At 35.6% G+C, this 18,817-nt stretch overlaps 1 protein-coding gene across 7 annotated transcripts in view; it reads left to right on the top strand.

Moving 5' to 3' along the window:
- Positions 1-18,817, top strand: part of PHF21A (PHD finger protein 21A) — a 169,776-nt gene that overhangs the window by 15,851 nt on the left and 135,108 nt on the right. For 3 of the 7 annotated variants that reach the window (XM_079787828.1, XM_079787829.1, XM_079787823.1), the window contains exons 2-3: positions 13,059-13,099; positions 14,414-14,540. The gene's annotated coding sequence lies outside the window, so the exon portion shown is untranslated. Of the gene's footprint in view, positions 1-12,440; positions 13,100-14,413; positions 14,541-18,817 lie in introns of those variants that run through there. The other 4 variants (XM_079787824.1, XM_079787825.1, XM_079787826.1 and 1 more) reach the window with 4 other exon arrangements.

Here is an 18,817-nt window from a genome sequence, read left to right as displayed (position 1 = left end):
CCGTTTCTTCATCTGTAGAATATGAATAAATAATAGTACCCTGCTGAAGTTGTTATGAGGAATAAATGAGTTAATGTGTTAACAATTAGAAGTGCCCAACACCTAATAAGTGCCAAATAAATGGTAGCTGTTATTCGGTATTATTACTTACCTTTAATTCTGGACTCCTTTCTTCTCTTCTCAAGGCTCGAGACAAATGTTGGATTGTGGGACAAAAGCACTAGCTTTGGGGCCTGACCTCTGGATTGGAATATCAGTATAACCACTTAAGTTGAGTGTGTGACCTTGGACTAATTATTTAAGCTCCCTTCAAAAAAGATTTCTCCCATACATGTCGTGTACCAAGCACTGTGCTGTTCACTTTCTGTGATATGAGGATGATGATATCAACCTCCTTGGTTTGATGTGAAGATAAAATGGGGAAATCTTGAGACATTTGATAAGCGATAACTGCTGTTATCATTGTTAGTGTTACAGTCCCACTAAAAGTTTATGGGGAAACAGTAAATATGGGAACAGCTTAGTTGGAAAGGAGAGTATTTTTCTGAAATGTCATAGTGAGAAAATGTGTGGATGGGAAAGTGTATCTAATGAATCTTTGTGAATACCTCCAAGAGAAATAGAAAAAAAAAAAGGGAATATGTTAGATTTAATAGAGACTTTAAAAAGTATTTCAGGGCACTTTATATTTATTAAAACCCTTAGTGATACAAGCTTTTTTTTTTATACCAAAAGATTGTTGCAGCTTACAGTAGGTCACTTAGCGTCAAGGTAGTAAGTAGTAGACTAGTCATTGTAACTCAAAAGTCCAAAATACTAATTAACTAGTCAGTGCATTGGGTCTACTGCTCAGGAAAAATTGTATGCGTGTGTGGTTAACCCTTGGGAGCACATGCTTGGATTAGTAACTAATGGAAACAATTATAGAACCCCAGACATACAAAAGTGGCACAAAATGCTTTCTGGTAATGATGGATACAGTTTTATTTGCCTTTTGATTTGGGGCATTTTGACTTTGTGAAATTTCCTTTCATCTGGTGCCTGGCCTTTTTTTATGGCAATTGTTATTTTCTTTCTATATTTAATTGTCATGTGTTACCTATATCGAGTCTAGAAACTGGGCCTGAGAACAAGTTGATTGTGATAAAAACCACCCTCTAAGTCACTGCCTTACAGTGATCTTAGCATTAAGATTGGGGTTTTTTTTGCTAAGAAATTTGTGTTTTTAATATATGCATTAGTATGTTTATATGTATATGAGTGTGTATGTGTATCTGTCTATCTGGTAAGTAAAACCAGTAATTGCGGAAAGGGGGATGATCATTAAGTGTGAAGCAAAATTACTTTTATTTTTTCTCTAGTAATTTGGATCTGAAACTTTTTTGATCTTTGTATAGTTTTTTTTTTTTTCTGGGATTCAACAAATGTATTTGTAATAGCATCTCAAAGCATCCTGGAAATGCTATATATTATCACTGGTGAGCATTTGAGTTAAAGTAGAACACAGCTGACCCTTGAGCAACATGGTTGGAACTGCACGGTCTACCAATGTGTGGATTTTTTTTCTTCCCTGTATAAGTGGACCTGCACAGTTCAAACCCATATTGTTCAAGGGTATCTTTGTATATAAAAGCCTAAGCGACTGGTCGCTATGATGCGCACTGACTAACGGGGCAGACGCTCAACGCCAGAGCTGCCCCCAACCTCCACCCCCGGTAGTCAGTGCGCTCCCACAGCGGGAGCACCGCTCAGCTGATTGATGGGCTGGTGCCAGACTCTGGGCTCACCACTGGCAGGTGCACCTACAGCCAGTGCATGAATCCGTGCACTGGGCCTCTAGTATTGTAATAACTTCCCTTAACTTTTTGTTCTCATTTACCCAACTGCACCATTTGATAAAGGTCTTGTAAGTGGATAGAAGTATTTACTATGTTTTGTCTGTGTTCCTAAAACATTGTTTCTGCTCTCTGAGCAGAAATTCCAACAGGTGTGTACTTTAGCTCCACCTATATTTTTAAAATTAAGCAATTTTATAGCAGGCTGTATAGTTTTCTTTCAGTTAAAAATTTGTAATGTTACTTTACAATAGCTAGAGTGGTCAGTAAGTAAAGCTTTGCAGCTTTAGAATTAGCATAGTATATGTACAGTATTAAGTTTTCTTTACTTCAGCCTGTATGCAGAGCCTGTAAAAATTGCTTCTCTTGGGTAAATGGAATTGTAAAAAGTTTAGAAGTTATTTCATTTTAATAAGTATAGGAGTTAGAAATAGCCTCTGTGGGGTTTTTGGGATTGATTTAAATAATTATACTATTTTGAAACTCAGTTTGCCCCTGCCTAATTTGTAAAAGGTGGGGCTGCCTGATGCAGGGCTGAGCTCCTGGGACACTTACTTGTGCAGGAACTGTCCGGTTTGGCGGTACTTGAGCTACTTTATAGAGAAATACTACCATCCATTGTGCACACTCCTCTGTTGCCTTTCTCTTCCTCTTCCTTATTATCTCTTGGCTGTCTCTTCTCTGCCTACTCCATCCCCAGTGTGCTGCTGTTCTTCCCTTCCTCCAAAGCCACCACCATCCTATTCTCTCTCTCTTAAAAATAAAACAAAACACCACAATTATTAGTTTTTAAACAGAGAGCTGTTATCAAGACCTTAAGGTTTTAATAGTTTGTGTACCTCCTTATTTTGGGCCCTCGGCCAGAAATTGGATAATGGATAGCTTAAAATCACGTGTGAAGTAACTGAGTGTGAAAAATTGTATAGCTGGACTAAGGGAGAGAATAGAAAAAGACCTTTTTACCTCAGAAGTTGCTGTATGTCTGATAGGGGGGAGGTAGGGGCATAGTGTGGGAAGGTGCAGCCTTGTTACCGACCTAAGATAAGGGAAATAGGAAGCATTAATGTATTCGATTGCCCTCTGTAGTCCAGTGGGTCTATCGGAAAAGAAATTGGAAATGTTGGTGTTTCTGAAATTATTTTGATTTAGTAATTGAGAGGGCTAATATAATTTCTTTTAGTTTGTAAAATACAAAATATGACTATGATGCTTCGTTATTATGTGTTGATTGTTTACATTCATTAGTTAGTAGTTGCAAAATGGCAGACCCTTTACAGATTTCTCCTAGTGGTTTTGAATTGTTAACTGAATTGTTTTGGTAAGAAAAGTAAAACTTGGAAATGAACTGTAGTTACATGTTAAGTTAATGGCTATATTGGATTTAAATTTAGTAGCGTCTAAAGATCTATACCAGGCATTTCATTCATTATTTAATTCTATACATAGAGACAAGAGCCTTAACTTAATCTGTAGGATTTTAAAATTTTATTTATTATTTTTAAATATGTTTTTATTGATTTCAGAGAGGAAGGGAGATGGAGAGAGAGATAGAAACATCAGTGATGAGAGAGAATCATTGATTAGTTGCCTCCTGCACACCTCTTACTGGGGATCAAGCCCGCAACCCAGGCACGTGCCCCTTGACCAGGATCGAACCTGGGACCCTTCAGCCCGCAGGCCAACCAACGCTCTATCCACTGAGTCAAACCAGTGAGGGCTTAAAATTTATGGAAATGTAAAAACATACACAGAAGTAGAGTAAATAATATTAACAGACCCCACTTATCTGTTACCCAAGTCCAGCAATTATTAGCATTCTGCCAATCTTACAGTGTGTAAAATATACAAGTTACGTAACTTTATTTTTAAAATATGCAATAGAAATAAATACATTGGTGTACTCAAAGTAAAGTTTGTGTGAGAATGTTAACTTTTTTCATACATTGTAAATTTAATACTGTTAGTCACCTTTTGGTGGGGGGATGAAAACCAGGATTTTATCACAGCATTACCAAAGGCTAAATGTGCCAAATTTAACCCTGTTAGTTCCCATAATTGGAGGCCCCCAAACAAATCTGCTCCATTTACCCTAGTGTGGAGAATTTAAAAGATTGTAAGGAAGCTCTTACAATAACTATGGCCAGCAGTTACTTGGGGCAATAGTCAGGTTGGTTGGTTAGTCACCTTCTAGGGTAATATTGAATTAATTTGTCTTTTAACTTATTAAAGATGTCTGAGCCACCACTAACTTAATGGAGAACCACATCTGCTGTAAAGATTTTTGTTTTCTTAACTCTTACAAGTCACATTTTATTTTATATACACTTGCCTATCTGTAACTTTTTTATGGGCCACCAATAATGGTCATTTCTAGAATATGTAGGGCAATATTTGAGTCAACTTGAAGTTGGAAATTACTAAATCTTTTTCTGCACTCTCTCCTTCTCCATGTTCTATCTCAGCTGAGCGTATGCATTGATGATGAAGGAATACATGTTACAACTCATGAATAGTTTGTTAAGAAGGGAGTGTTGACTGCCTGCTATCCCTGGACCTGGCCTAGTAACAGTGATTAGGAACGTACATTATTTGCTCTCCTGTTTGCTCCTCTTTGGAAGAATATTAAGTTGTCTGTGTGCCTGCAGTTGTGGGGTCTGTTCATTACTAGTCGCTACAAGGTGATGGTAGCCTTAGTTCTGAATTTCCTTGCTTTTATTAGTTTAAATTAAACCCATTGGGGTAATTATTCTACCCTCGTGCATGGGGAAGCATAGTCTTTGGGAGCTGTGCATCTAAACCCCTGAGTAGTGCACTGAAAAGGTATCTTTAACATTATGATGCTCTTTGGCATGTTTAGTTTACTGCAAGGAGTGTTCTTATTTAATAGGACCCTTAATAAGCTCCCTCTACACCAAAAAATATTTTAAAAATTATACTTAAGACAACTTAGTAGTATTCCCCAATAGAGTGCATGTAAAGTAGCCAGACCTTTCTAAAATAAAACTTATTCCTTTAACCGGTATTCATTTAAGTGGGTTCCTCTGTACTTCGTTTCCATGGAAATAGCGAACAGCTAACGTTATTTATAAGGTGGAAGTAAAATAGGGTGCCTAATGGGACCCCATGCTGCTCTGATGAAGAGACTTAGGAAAAAAAATCCATGCTCATGGGATTTTTTTTTAAACAAGGTTAATGGAAGCCCTGATTTCAGTCTTCTGTAACAGAACATATTTTTGGTTTTAAAGGCTAGCATTAATATCAAGCAAACTTCTCTTTTTGGTCTGTATTGCTTTCACTTTCAAGTTTTAGGACTGCATACTTATCAGCCTGATTGAGGCTGCATGCTTCAGACTCCTGTTTCTTTGTGGTTTTTGTTTCAAAAGTTAAAAATCCCCAGCATATTGTAGCTGTTTCAATTTCTCATTGACATTTCAAACTACAGATAAAAAGCTAAATGTTCATTAACGATAGCAGTGGTGATAAGGAATCAATATGTTGGACTACATAGATTTTTTTAAAATGTGAATGTTAAGGAACCATTTTTAGTTTTCAGGCCTTCTCAGGTTCTTTCTTAGTTGTGTTGTGGAGCTGAATCTGTGTACTAAGAGAGAAAAGGTCCTAATTTTCTTTTGGTGATAGAAATGGGGAAAACCTTAAGTTCTCTTTTATTTATTTTAAACAATGGATTGTTTCCAAAGCCTTTTAATTGAAATAAATGTTAATTCTTTTAGTCTTTGTGGATTTGGGATAAACCTTGGCTTTTTCCTCACTTCTTCGGTGAGGCCTACTCTTAGTTTTCTAGGCCTACCGCAAAGCCTTGCATTTCGTAAGCCCCTTCAAGTGAAAGAATATCATTCCCTTTGTGTTTGTGATTGGTGTGTGTGTGTGTGTGTGTGTGTGTGTGTGTGTGTGTGTGTGTGAGAGAGAGAGAGAGAGAGAGAGAGAGAGAGAGAGAGAGAGAGAGACTAATTTTTCTATAGCCTGAAAGGCACCTGCTCATTTTCCAGCCTGGTGAGTACAGCAGTGCTATATTGAGAAGGGAGGCAGTATGGAACACAATAAGGTGCTATAATTTTTATTTAGTTAGTTTTGGTCGTCCTTGGCAGCTTGTGATCATTATCCGTTTGTCTGGAAGTGCTCTGTGATTATTCCTGGCTATCAGTGCAGCAGGAGTTTTCTTCTGTGTTTTAAAAGCAAGGATTGTAGTGTACTTAGGGCTCCACCAGGGGAGGAGTTTTTGTTTCGTTATTTTGTGTGTGTGTGTGTGTGTGTGTGTGTATTCCTTTGGACAAGGTTCTGGCTACTGTGGGTTTACTGTGCTCTGATTTTAAAAATTTGGTCTTTTAATTTTGTTGTGAGAGGTATTTTATCTCCAGCAGTTCACTAGTTTCTTCTGTGCATAGTAGTGCTATTTTATAAAATTGTCTTAAAGTGTTAATCATTTCTTTAGTTTAGCTTTTTCTTGTATTTTTTTAAATCAGGTGTTTACCAGTGACCTTCCTTAGTGACTTTTGTTTGAATTATCTTTGTGCTTTAGAGACATAGGAATTTGGGTCTATTATCCCATTTGTGAGAGAACAACTCCCAGTAGTTGCAGTTAGTGCAATAGAAAGGGCTTCCACAGATGCAATGCTGGGCATTGATCCTCCTCCTTGGTGTTTATGCTTTACACCCAAAACTCATTAGTGTTAATCAGAGGCACTCGCTTAAATCCCTGTACACCAAGATAGACCCAAACTCCTGTAATGCCGTACAGATACCCGAGTTATTGTTTTTTGTTGTTGATGACAAGAGTTTTGGTCCTGAGGTTAACTTATTATTAAGATAAGAGTTTTAGTTGTCTTGGGATATGGGGTGATTTACTAAGTCTGACCTGTAATTAAGTTTACGTTATGATTAGACTCAGAAAACATTTATAGCTTTGTGAGCTATGGATGTTTGTGAATAGGATTTTTGTACTTGATAGCATGATGAAAGCAAGATTTCTTCTTTTTGTTCTTTCTTCCTAATACTCCTCACTTACAAATATAAATGATTTTACAAGTTTTGTACATATTGTAAGAGGACTTAGTAAAACAATTTTTTATTTGTAAGCATTTCTACAATTACTCTCTGGCCTCTTAAGTCTTTTGTCAGTTAATGTTGCTCACATTTTTCAAGCATGTTAGAAGCTAATAATGTGCACTGTCTTAGAGCTTGGAAAATGCAATCATTGGTCAAGTATTAGATAATCACTGTTTATTACACTTATCTGTGAATTGTGGATTTTTATTACTTTCGTTTATTTATTCACAGACTAGTGGAAAGACTTCTAGATTGAGAGCAGTAAATCTGGGTTTTAGGCTGGGCTTTGCCTCTTGTTATCTTTGTAGCTTTTGGCTAGTCATCTAGACTTCTTGGGCCGTTCTTCCCCTGTGAAATGATGATATGGATCTGGTACGCTGGGTGTCCTTCCTAGCTTTAGTCTATTTGAGAGCCTTCTTTCCTAGGTACTAAAGGAAATAGAAGATTGTAAGGCTGTAGTTCCTCATCCTGGCTACCTATTAGAATCTTCTGGTTGAACTTAAACACACACACACAGATATCTGGACTTCAAATCAGACATAATAAAATTCAGAATCTTAAGGGTAGGGCCTGGTGAATCTATTTTTTTAAGTTTTAGATTTATCCTGATCTAGGTTTGAGAACTACTTGTACAAAGCATTAGTTCTACTCTGTGTGTGTAGTTCAGTTAAGGTGATAAGGCATATAAGTTACAATGTGAGACGTGAGACAGTATATGGTTAAATTCCAAGATGAATGAGAAAGATGATAAATATCTCAAGAATTCAAAGAAAAAGAGAACTGGGAGGTGGGATGGTTAGGGAAGGTCTCCATTAGTCAGAGTGTTTATCTGGGCCCAGATGGCTGGGTGAGATTGGATAGGCTTAGAGAAAGTACAAAGGTATTCTTGGTATAGGAAAGATCATCCTCAAAGTTTGAGTTTGGGGAGGGAAACAATTCTGATGACAGTTTTAGTCTTTATTTTAGTTCTCTAATCTTACAACTGCTGTAGATTTTCTTAACATTTTGAGAGAGTGAGCCATGAAGGTATTTGGGGGAAGAGAGTGTTCCAGCCAGAGAGAAAAACAAGTGGAAAACCCCTGAGAAGGAAACTCATTTAGAGTTTTTGAAGTACAGAAAAGAGGCCAGTGTGGCTGCAGTTGATTGAGCAATGGAAAGAGGGAAGGAGATGAGGTCTGAGAGTGGCAGAGTTCCAAATCGCTTAAAGCTTTGTGGGCCATTGTAAAGGACTTCGGCATTTTCTCTGAGTATGATGGGAAGGCACTGGAGGATTTTGATCCAAGGACTAACTAAATCTGTCGTGGATTTTGAAAAGGTCGTTCTGACTGCTGAGAGAATAGATTGTAGTGGGACAAAGATGGAAGAGGGGAGGCCAATTAGGAGGCAATTGAATAATCTAGGTGAAAGATGGTGGTGTGTTGGACCAAGGAGGTGGTAGTGGTGTTCAAAGTCTATATATTTTGAAGGTAGAGACAAGATGGTTAGCTCTTGAATTAGATATAGGGTGTGGGGAAAGGGGGAGTCAATGATAAATTTAAAGTTTTGGCCCGAAGGGATAGAGTTGTCATTTATTGTGATGAGGATGATTCTGAGGAGGAGGTTGGGGGATCAGTAGCCAAGAGTTTAGTTTTGGTAAGTGTTTAGTGGGCATTTGGAATTCAAGGGAAAGGCCTGGGCTGGAGATAAAAATTTGTCCGTCACCAGTACACATATCCTTTTATAGCCACAAGGCTGAGTGAGATTACCTAATGGGAAAAGTTTCAAGAACTGAGTCCTGGGGCAGTTCAACATTTTGAGGTTTTAAGAGATGAGAAGGGACCAGCAAAAGAAACCTAGAAGACTGGTCAGAGAGATTAGGAGGAAAATCAAGAGTGGGTGGTCATCTGGGAATCAAGAGAAGAAAGGGTTTCAAAAAGGAAGGAATTATCAACTGGGTCAAATAATACTGATTGAACAAGAGGTGAGGGCTGAGACTTTACTATTGTATTTAGCAACTGAGAGGTCTTTGGTGATCTTAACAAGAATGGAAGAAGGCAAAAGGCCTATCTGAGGGGGTTCAACAGAGAACTAGGAGACAACAGTGGGTTAACACTTCAGGGAGTTTTTGCTATAAATGGGAGTATAGACATGGGACAATAACTAGAGATGGAGTAAAGGAATGCTTTTTACATAAAAAATTAAAGATAGGAGAAACAAATTGACCCAGTAATGAGGGGGGAAATTGATGCTTAAGAGTAAGGGGAGAGTGTGAGAAGGATGTCCACGAGAGAGTAAGATTAAGAGGGATGGGGGCAAGAGGGATGATTATGATATTGGGGCCTAAAGGACTAAATCCCATTAGGCAGGATTCTGCTTTTTCTTCTGAGCACTTATTTGCGTTTACATTTATTATGCTTACTGTTTAGAAGTTAGGTTGATAAAAAGCAGTAAAACTTATTGTATATAAAAGTAGTGTATCAGCTTGGTATAGTACAAAAAGAGAAGAGATTGAATCTTCTGTGTAAGGTGACATTTTAAAGTGTCTTTGAATGACAGTTATCTGTGCTGTTCTAGTCCTTACCAAAGTTTGTGATTGTGCATACACTGTAAACTTAATCATTTGAAATTTGTAGTGGGATGAATTTTAGCCTAATTTAAAACATGATCTAGGCCCTAGCTGGTTTTGTTCAGTGGATAGAGCATTGGCCTGCGGACCAAAGGGTCCCGGGTTCCATTCTGGTCAAGGGCACGTACCTTGTCGCAGGCTCCTCCCCAGCCCCAGGCCCTGGTTGGGGCTCATGCAGGAGGCAACCAATCCATGTGTTTCTCACACATCAATGTTTCTCTCTGTCTTTCCCTCTCTCTTCCACTCTCCTTAAAAATCAATGGGAAAATGTCCTCAGGTGAGGATTAACAACAAAAAAAAACATGATCTAAAAAAACTCTCAAAAACCCCATGATATAGTATGGAACATTTTATTTTCTCTGCAAAATTTGTTTAATATATATTCTTCAGGTATAGAGGTTTTAGACATTATGTAAAGATAATTAATAAGTAGTTATTAATCACCTTTGATTTATTGATATTTTAAATTTTACAACCATATCAGAAATCTGAATAATTAATTTCTTTACCAATTCTAAGAAAAGCATCTGTCTGTGAGGATCTGAGGTGAACAATCTCATGTAAAGTTATGTTAGCAAGTTAACATGACTAAAACATGTAAAAACTCATGTAAAGTTATGTTGGCAAGTTAATATGACTAAAGCAAAAATAATTTCATTCATTCCAACTTATATATTTTGAATGTATTTTTCAAGAACATTTATGTATTTTAAAAATTTGAGCAGATGTGAACATTTTGAACTACTTTAGCCAAAAGTGTGAACTGTATGTGAGAAACAAATAAGTGGACTTTCAGTCAACTTAACCTGAGAAAAATCAATCTTGCATTTCAGACTTAAAATAGGTTTTTTGTATCAATAGTGCAAAAAGTAAAAATTTATATATAAGTCTTTTTTGCGGCTAATTTATTCATATTAAATTATAGAAGTAAAATATTTTCTTTTTTTCTCATCAATTTCCAAATAGTCAATTAATAATCAGTCTTCAGAGGAAACACTTTGGTAGTTCTGATGTTGTGTCTAAGAATCACTAGTCTAAAAATAATTTACTCTTTTGGGGTATCTGAACCTCTTTGGGAATCTTTTTGAAGCTGTGAATCCCTTTCCCAGAATTTTCATACATACTAGAGCAGAATTCAGCACATAGTTTCATGGCGTTGGCAAAGGTCTCTGAAGCCCATTCCCAGGGATCCCTCAGGCATAAAGGATTGCAGGTTTTAAAACTTGCCCTAGATAGATAGCTTACTTATGTGATTTTTCTTTAAACATTATATGCAGACTTTTTGAAAAATATTTGGCCATTATTTATTGTAGTTTGTTTGTTAGAAGAATAACTGCTGCTGCTGGTTAAGAGGAAGTGAGGTCTAATGAAAAGGCCAGCTCAGTCAAAGGAATCTCAGGCCATAAGCTTTTCTCCAGCTTGACTACCAACTACCTGTGTGACATTTGGGGAAGTCACTTAACCTCTATTTGTTCCTATGTGACTGCAAGCAGTTGATATCATGGTAAAATTCTTTATCAATTTGGGATTGACTCTGCTACTTTGGAGAAATGCCCTGGAGATAAGGTGTGCCTCCATGGTGCCTTTTTACTGAATATGACTTTTCAGAAGAGTTTATGTAGCTATACTTTCTCAAATGCCATGTACTAGTAAGTGATAGTTAACATCCCAACCCTATCTGATCACTTTGAGTTTAAACATGTTTTATATATTCTGAGTATAAACCAGTTATTATATGTGTTGGAATTAGCATCTCTAATTCTGTGGTTTGCTTTTTCATTCTCTTAATGTTGGGGTTTGTATTTTGTTTTTGTTTTTTGTTTTTTTTTTTGATGAACAGGAATTCTTAATTTAAATTTAGTCCAAATTATCAGCCTTTTCCTTTTCATGATATTTTAAAATTGTAATAATTAACTTCTTAATAAAATATTTTTGTCCAAAGTCATTCATTGACAAATAATGCTGTGGGGGATTGATGCATAAGAAATTATTCCCAGCATGAAAAAACTAAGAAGAAAATAAACCTGCAACAGAGAGTTAAGGGTCCACTCAGTGAATTCATTCATTTAAGAAATATTTACTGGGCATTTGCTATGTACATGATACTATTTTAAGTGCTACAGAATCTGTAGGTGTCCATAATGTTAAGAATCCACTCTTTAAAACTAAGATATTATTGACATATAACATTGTATTAGTTTTAGGAATACAGCATAATTATTTGATATGTGTATGTATTGTGAAATGATTATTACAATAAACTTAGTTAATATCATCACCACACATTGTTAACAAATTTTTTGTTTCCTTATGAGAATCCACTTTTTAATAACCATATTATTCTACAGATTTTTGCATGATTTTTCTTTTGTTTGAGAGTTTTTCTAATCTTGGTGATTGAAATTGTCATTTTATATGGACTTGAGAACTTTAAAAAAGTACTGCTACTAAAGAAAAGGCAGGATGGAACATTTTGGAAATGAATGCTAACTGCACAAATTCAGGCTATTTACTAGTAAATTACTATATGTTTGGTATGACTACACGTGATTAAATAAACATTTTATGATCTGGATGACATGAAGACTTCTTGAAATATCCCCTGAGGAAATGAGACCATTATTGGAGTAACATCAGTCAACAAACGTACTATGTTTAAAGCATAAGGAAGGTATTTGTAGGTTTAGAGCATGGTATGTGGAGTTTAATTAATTTAATACTAAAATATTAGGGGGGAAGTTTAAATTTCTGTTTCCTAATTTTTTTTTTTTTTTTTGAGAGAGAGAAATTTGGGGCAGGAATAGTTAAAAGTAAACAGTATAGCCAGGCTTGACTTTTCTGACCTTGAAGTCAACTTAATGAAGTTTATTAATCTTTTGAAAACACAGTTGATGAAAGCATCATTGGGCATTGGATTGGGATCCCAAAACCTTGATTATTTTTTTCCTGGTTTTACTACTGATTAAGTAAGTGGCATAGAGAGTCACTTTTATGTTACATGGTTTATAGTCTAACACAGTGAGACTTTGAGAATGTGAATGAAAAGTTTAGTTAAAATTATGACTATACAAATAAAATGCTGTGAATTTTAAAGCCTCATAGAAGACAAGTCCATTTCAAGATTAATTGAAAAAAGGCCTTTTATGTAGACCAAACTAAGGGCCAATGATGATAGCTTAATTTGTTAATATAAAACAACAAACAGTGAAGGTCATTTGTTGGGCATGAGAGTGTATTTGTGTTGTTTAGTTGAGGTGCATTTCATTTCTGTGTGTCTCTTAGGAAAGGGAAATCAACTTTTCTTTGTCTCGAAAAAAGTGGAAAAGTGAAAAAAAACCTGGAAAATTAGAGATTTAACTGCTCTTGAATTCTTTCTTGCTGTATAAACTACCTATCCCTTTCTTTCTTTTGGGTTTTGGTGCTTTGGAGATTTTTGTGTGTTTTGTTTTGTTTTTTCTTAAAATTAGATAGAGATCTTTTAAGTCTTCAGCTTTTGATGACATGTCATAAATCTGTTTGTCATCTAATTCTATTTTCCCCTTCTTCTGTTACAGGGAGCAAGAGTGCTGAAGGAGGGCCAGTTTCCCCAAAATTGGTAAGTACTTTTGCCAGGCAGGCATAGTGTTACTGATGCTAGTTGGATAATAATTCAAATGTCCAGTGAATTTTTGCAAGCTCTCTTACCAGAAATGAGGCTTTGCTGTTTGCACCAAGTTCTCAAATGCATTTGTGTTTCTAATCATACTGCTAGGCTTGCATGTTCCTGCATTCGATAACCTGTTAAAATGTAAAGGTCCCCTGTGTCAGAAATGTCCTTAATGCAGTGGTTAGAGCTGAAAATTCAAAAGTCAGGAAATTCAAAAGTTAAGGTTCCCATTGTGTTTTGTATTACTTAATATGCTGTTAAATTTCCTGGCCTTAGTATATGTGCAAAATGGCTAGGTTAATGTAACTATGGGAACCTTGACTTTGAAATTTGGGACTCTTAAGCATTTATATTCTTAAATTTAATGTTAGATTGGCTTTATGATAGATACTACATTTTTAATGTGTGTTGTTTTGTATAATTCTTAAAGAGGGGAAAAAAAGAAAGAAATGTAGCAGTGTGGGGCATATAGGTAAACATTTTTTTCTCTAATATCTACTTTAAAACCTACTTTAACAGCTTATAAATCATCACACTTAATCGTTTCTTTGAATGTCTAATTCAGAATCACAGATTGCTCAGGGCAGTCTAGTGACTAAGGATCAAACAAATATTAACCTTATTTGGAAAGCATGTATTATGATAAAAAAATTAAACAAGATAGCTATCAAACAAGATAGCTGGAATAGGGTAGTCCCCTAATGCAAAGCTATCCTTTTTTATTTTTTTTGTTTTGTTTTAATTCTCTCTATCAAATAGTAATTAACTTAATGTGTGGAGTAGATATTTGGTTAAGGCTTCTTTTTGATAACTTAGGGTCCTTGAGGTGTCTTTCTTTCCTTGTAGGGATTGGGATTTGAACATGAAAGGGAAGCATTTGAACCAGTTAACCTTGCATTTACTCCTTTTTATTTTACTTGCCTTTCTCTCATGGAACCTTTTTAAATAAATAATCAAGACCCCAAAGCCCTTTACTCTGAGATGTGATAGAATCATACAATCTTAGAAAAGGGACCTTAAGAGGCCCTCTCTTCCAGCCTTTTACCCGACGTGGCAATTTCTTTTTCTATATCCCTAACAGATTGTTATTCGGGTACATATTGAATATTACAGTTATTTAAAAATGTAGCTCATTATTTTCTATAATGTATTCTGAGGAACTCTAGTTCCACAGAAATGAATAAATATTACTGAGGTTGGGTGGGGGTGGGAAAATGTTCTGTAGTCAAATAATTTGGGGAATGCTGCATTAAAGTTAAACAGGTTTCTTTACTGCAGGACTTCTCAGAACCTTTAATATGCTAATGTGCATTGTGAATCTCCAAGAGGGGGATATGATATGCAGCATTCTTGAATACTTCTAATGACAGGGAGCCCACTACCTCATAAGGTAACCCATTCCTTTTTTGTACAGCTCTAATCCTTAGCTCTTCCTTAAATTGATCTGAAATCTATCTCCCATATTTTCCACTTCTATTAAGTACTTACTGGTTATGCCAAGACCACCATATCCTCTGTGTTAATCTTTGTGTAGCAAATATGTATATGATTCTGGCCATGCTTGTCTGGACTATTTTTTTTTTTTATTAAATAGTATTCTGGTAAATGTGGCAACCAATTCTAAAATTTTAGCCTCATTGTCACTATGCTCTTATACACTGCTCTCCAGCCTTCTTCATTTTGAATTTCTGTGAATTTTCAAATTGACGTCAACATTCTGTTTTTTGGGTATAGTTGGGATGATTTTAGTAAACATGCTTGGTTTCTGTAAAGAAAGGTGGGAAATAGAAGAGTGTGTGTGTGTGCCAGCTAGGCCTGGGCCCAGGAAGCTGAGGTAGAAACGGGATGTTAGAGTGAAAACGCTGGTGGTAAGGAGACGTGCAGGACACTGCCCAGACCTGGGAAGGAGGGTGCTGTGGGGACTTGACCTGACTCAAAACACTCAGACCCTTGGGTTGTAATGGTCTGACCTGTGTCGGTATTACTTTTTTTTTTTTTTTTAATGAGGACCTGGCCACCTCCCCCCAAAAAAACAAACAGGAAAGATGTATATTTTTTTCCTCGAACACATTCAGACATTCAGATAATCATAAATCTAGGTGTGTGTGTGTATGTGTAGAAATTTAATTTAATGGTTAGGAAATACCAATCTCACTAGCTGAAGTGATTTTTGTCAGCAAGTTATACCAGGATTTGAATATAGTAACCTTGTCAGAAGCTTCTAAAATCAAGATTGTCCAGCTCTGTGCAGGAGCATTTTGTTGTTGTTGTTGACCTGTAGAGTGTCACCAAAGAGCTACCACCATGAAAAACAAATAAACATATGTTACACTGGGTTTTTATGTCATTTTTATTGATTCCTGTTAGTAAATGTTAGTTTTCAGTAAGTATTACTAAAATAATCTTATTATTTTTAGCATCCATGATAATTTTTAGCACTATTAGTTAAAAGTTATTGTTTTATCTCCTAACATGTTAGATACATAGTATTTTGCACAAATTAAAACCTGGTATTTTAGTATTAGGCATGTGATAAGTAAGGATACATTGGTCTGTCAAGACTTTCTACATTTTTATATTTAAAAATATTATACCTACTCAAAACACTGTTCTGAGATGATAGATCAAAAGTGGAGTCTTACACCAAGTAATCTACAGTATAGAGAACACAGAGCTAACCATTTATAGGGAATTCAATCTGGGGGCACAATGTATTATGGACTTACTGTTAGTTAAAGAAACTTGGTTGACGAGTGGAGTTTTGATTTATAAAGGGTTTATAAGCAGTTCAGGAACAGAGTAGTGTTTCTTAGCAGTGAATTCAAAGTTACAGCATGACAACTTTATTAGAATCATAATGAAAGACCTGGCAGTCACATATCTCCAAGCAGAACTATACCCAGAAAAATAGTTGGAAAGCCTTTTTAAAAAAAATTCTTTATTGTTTAAAGTATTACATAAGTCTCCTTTTTCCCCCATGACCTCTCTCCGGCCGCCCCCACACCCCATCACATGCCCTCAACTTCCCTACTGTCTGTGTCTATTAGTTATGCTCATATGCATGCATACAAGTCCTTTGGTTGATCTCTTACCCCCTCACCTCCCGCCTTCCCTCATAAGTTGGACAGTCTGTTCAATGCTTCTATGATTCTGGTTCTATTTTTGTTCATCAGTTTATGTTGTTCATTACATTCTACAAATGAGTGAGATCATGTGATATTTATCTTTTTCTGAATGACTTATTTTGCTTAGCATAATGCTCTCCAGTTTCATCCATGCTGTTGCAAATGGTAAGAATTCCTTCTTTTTTTCTACAGCAGCATGGTATTCCATTGTGTAGATGTACCACAGTTTTTTAATCCACTAATCTGCTGATGGGCACTTAGGCTGTTTACAAATCTTAGCTATGGTAAATTGTGCTGCTATGAACATAGGGGTGCATATATCTTTTCTGATTGGTGTTTCTGTTTTCTTGGGATATATTCCTAGAAGTGGGATTCTGGGTCAAATGTAAGTTCCATTTTTAATTTTTTGAGGAAATGCCATACTGTTTTCCACAGTGCCTGCACCAGTCTGCATTCCCACCAGTGGTGCAAGAGGGTTCCTTTTTCTCCGCATCCTCGCCAGCACTTGTCGTTTGTTGATTTGTTGATGTTAGCCAGGAAAGCCTTTTTTTAAAGAAAATTTAAAAATAGGAAGGCCTACTATCCTCTCAGCAATCTAATGTGTTGAGAAGTTTATACCTAAGTTATGTGCCTGAATAAAAGCACTAAGTGTGTTAGGAATAGCATAGAACCTTACCTTATTCAAACCTCATACCATTTTTATGAAGTAGGCGGTACTGTTCCCATCTTCCTGATTTATAAGCAAACATACAAACAAATTTTAAAAACCCTGAGGCTGAGAGTGATTACATGGTAAGTGGAATCAGTTGGTTTTTTTTTGTTTGTTTGTTTTTGGGGACAGATAGTGTTCTTTCCAGACATCACAGCTGCCTTTCTCAGTGAAACTTGATTATTGTTTTGAATGGTTGGTGGGTGGAGTTTTTATTTGTCTATGTTTTTGTTTTTTTATTATTTGAAGGTGAGAGGCTATTAGGTGTCCCAGTGGTTTGAGATGTATAGTTTTGAAGATAATAAATGTTGATATTTTGTGCTAGGCAGTTGTCCTTTCTGATGGTGGTATTTAGAGCTGTTGGGTGGTGAAAGGCATTGTACTTCAATAAAGTGTGTCTATTAACTATTTTTACCGTACAACTGATTTGTTATTTACAACTTATTAAAGTTGGTCAAAATACGATAAATCATCTTTTTCATATTTAGCAAAATCATACCTTCTTTATGATGCTATAAACTGCCCCCAGATGGTCTTTACATGACAGCTGCATGAGTTGTCTAAGCCCCCAAAATATTTTTAAGAAGGATTCAACATGTGCCTGCATTGTTTTTGTAACCTATAAATATGTGTATATAATTTAGTCCTTTAGGCAGAGACCAATCTCTTAAAATTGCTATCCACAAAGAGACATTTTGAAGGATATCAAATATATCTTCTAATCCTCCATAAGTTTTTCTCTATAACAAGTCATTACCTTTTTAATCCTTCTTTTAAATGTTTTATTTTGAAATGAAATGAGTAATTGGCCTTTAGAGTTCTTGACAAATAAAATGTGTGTCTGTGGATCTCTAATAAGTAGACAACAATTTGATGAAGGAAGTAAAAGCTGTCAGCTCCTTAGTAACGTGAGCTGCAGGCTTCTTTTCCTACCAGGCACTCTGACATTTAGAGCCTCCAGGTTTTACTTTTTCATTTCCTGGACATTTTATTTCATCAGTACAAAATTTTATGATGCTTTATCTAGCATTCCTCAGTTAATTTTTTGTTATTTAAAAATAAGTGCATATTTTAAAATAACGAAATATGGAAATTTTTATACTCTGAAAATAAGAAAGTAAATAACCCTTAGTACTACCCCCCTACTCCTCCCCTGAGATAACCAGTGGCAAATTATAAAAGTGCCACCTGACCTAAACTCTAGAACGCTCATGGTATTATTATAAATCTTTGTCAGTTTGATAGACAAAACTTATCTTCAATGACTATTGTAGGTGGGTGTTTTTCATGTTTGTTGATCATGGTTATTTCTTCTTTAGTGAACTGCTTTTTTAATTTTTAAAAATTAATTTGTGAGCATTCTAACTGTAAAATATGTTAACTCTTTGTTGTTTATATTCTAAGTTCTCCATGTTTTTAACCTGCTGTTGTATGAGTTGAGTTGAGCTATGACATTATATGTTAACTACCAATAAAATAAAATATGGCCTTTCTGGTGTTGAAAATACCCCTTTACTAGTAACTTCAAGATTATTTTTAATTTGACAAATATTGTGACATCATTTTTGGATACATTTTCTGCAAAATTAAAACTAATTTAAGTACTGTTTTCAGGAAGAACTTGAATATGTAAGTCAAAAATTTTAGTAGAGAGATTATTTTAGTATTTAAAATTGAAATGGCTGTGTAGTTTTTACATGTGAGTTTGTATGTAACGTAAACTTACATAACAAAAACCTTGGTCTAAGTCAGTGACTTAATGATTCTTATGTTTGTTTGTTTGTTTATTTATTTATTATAGTTCCAAAGATTTTCTAAGATAATAAGTAGCTG

This window comes from Cnephaeus nilssonii (genome assembly GCF_951640355.1).
Source record: "Cnephaeus nilssonii genome assembly, chromosome: 13".
Taxonomy (NCBI): Eukaryota; Metazoa; Chordata; class Mammalia; order Chiroptera; family Vespertilionidae; genus Cnephaeus; species Cnephaeus nilssonii.
This window is presented reverse-complemented; position numbering and strand designations above follow the sequence as displayed.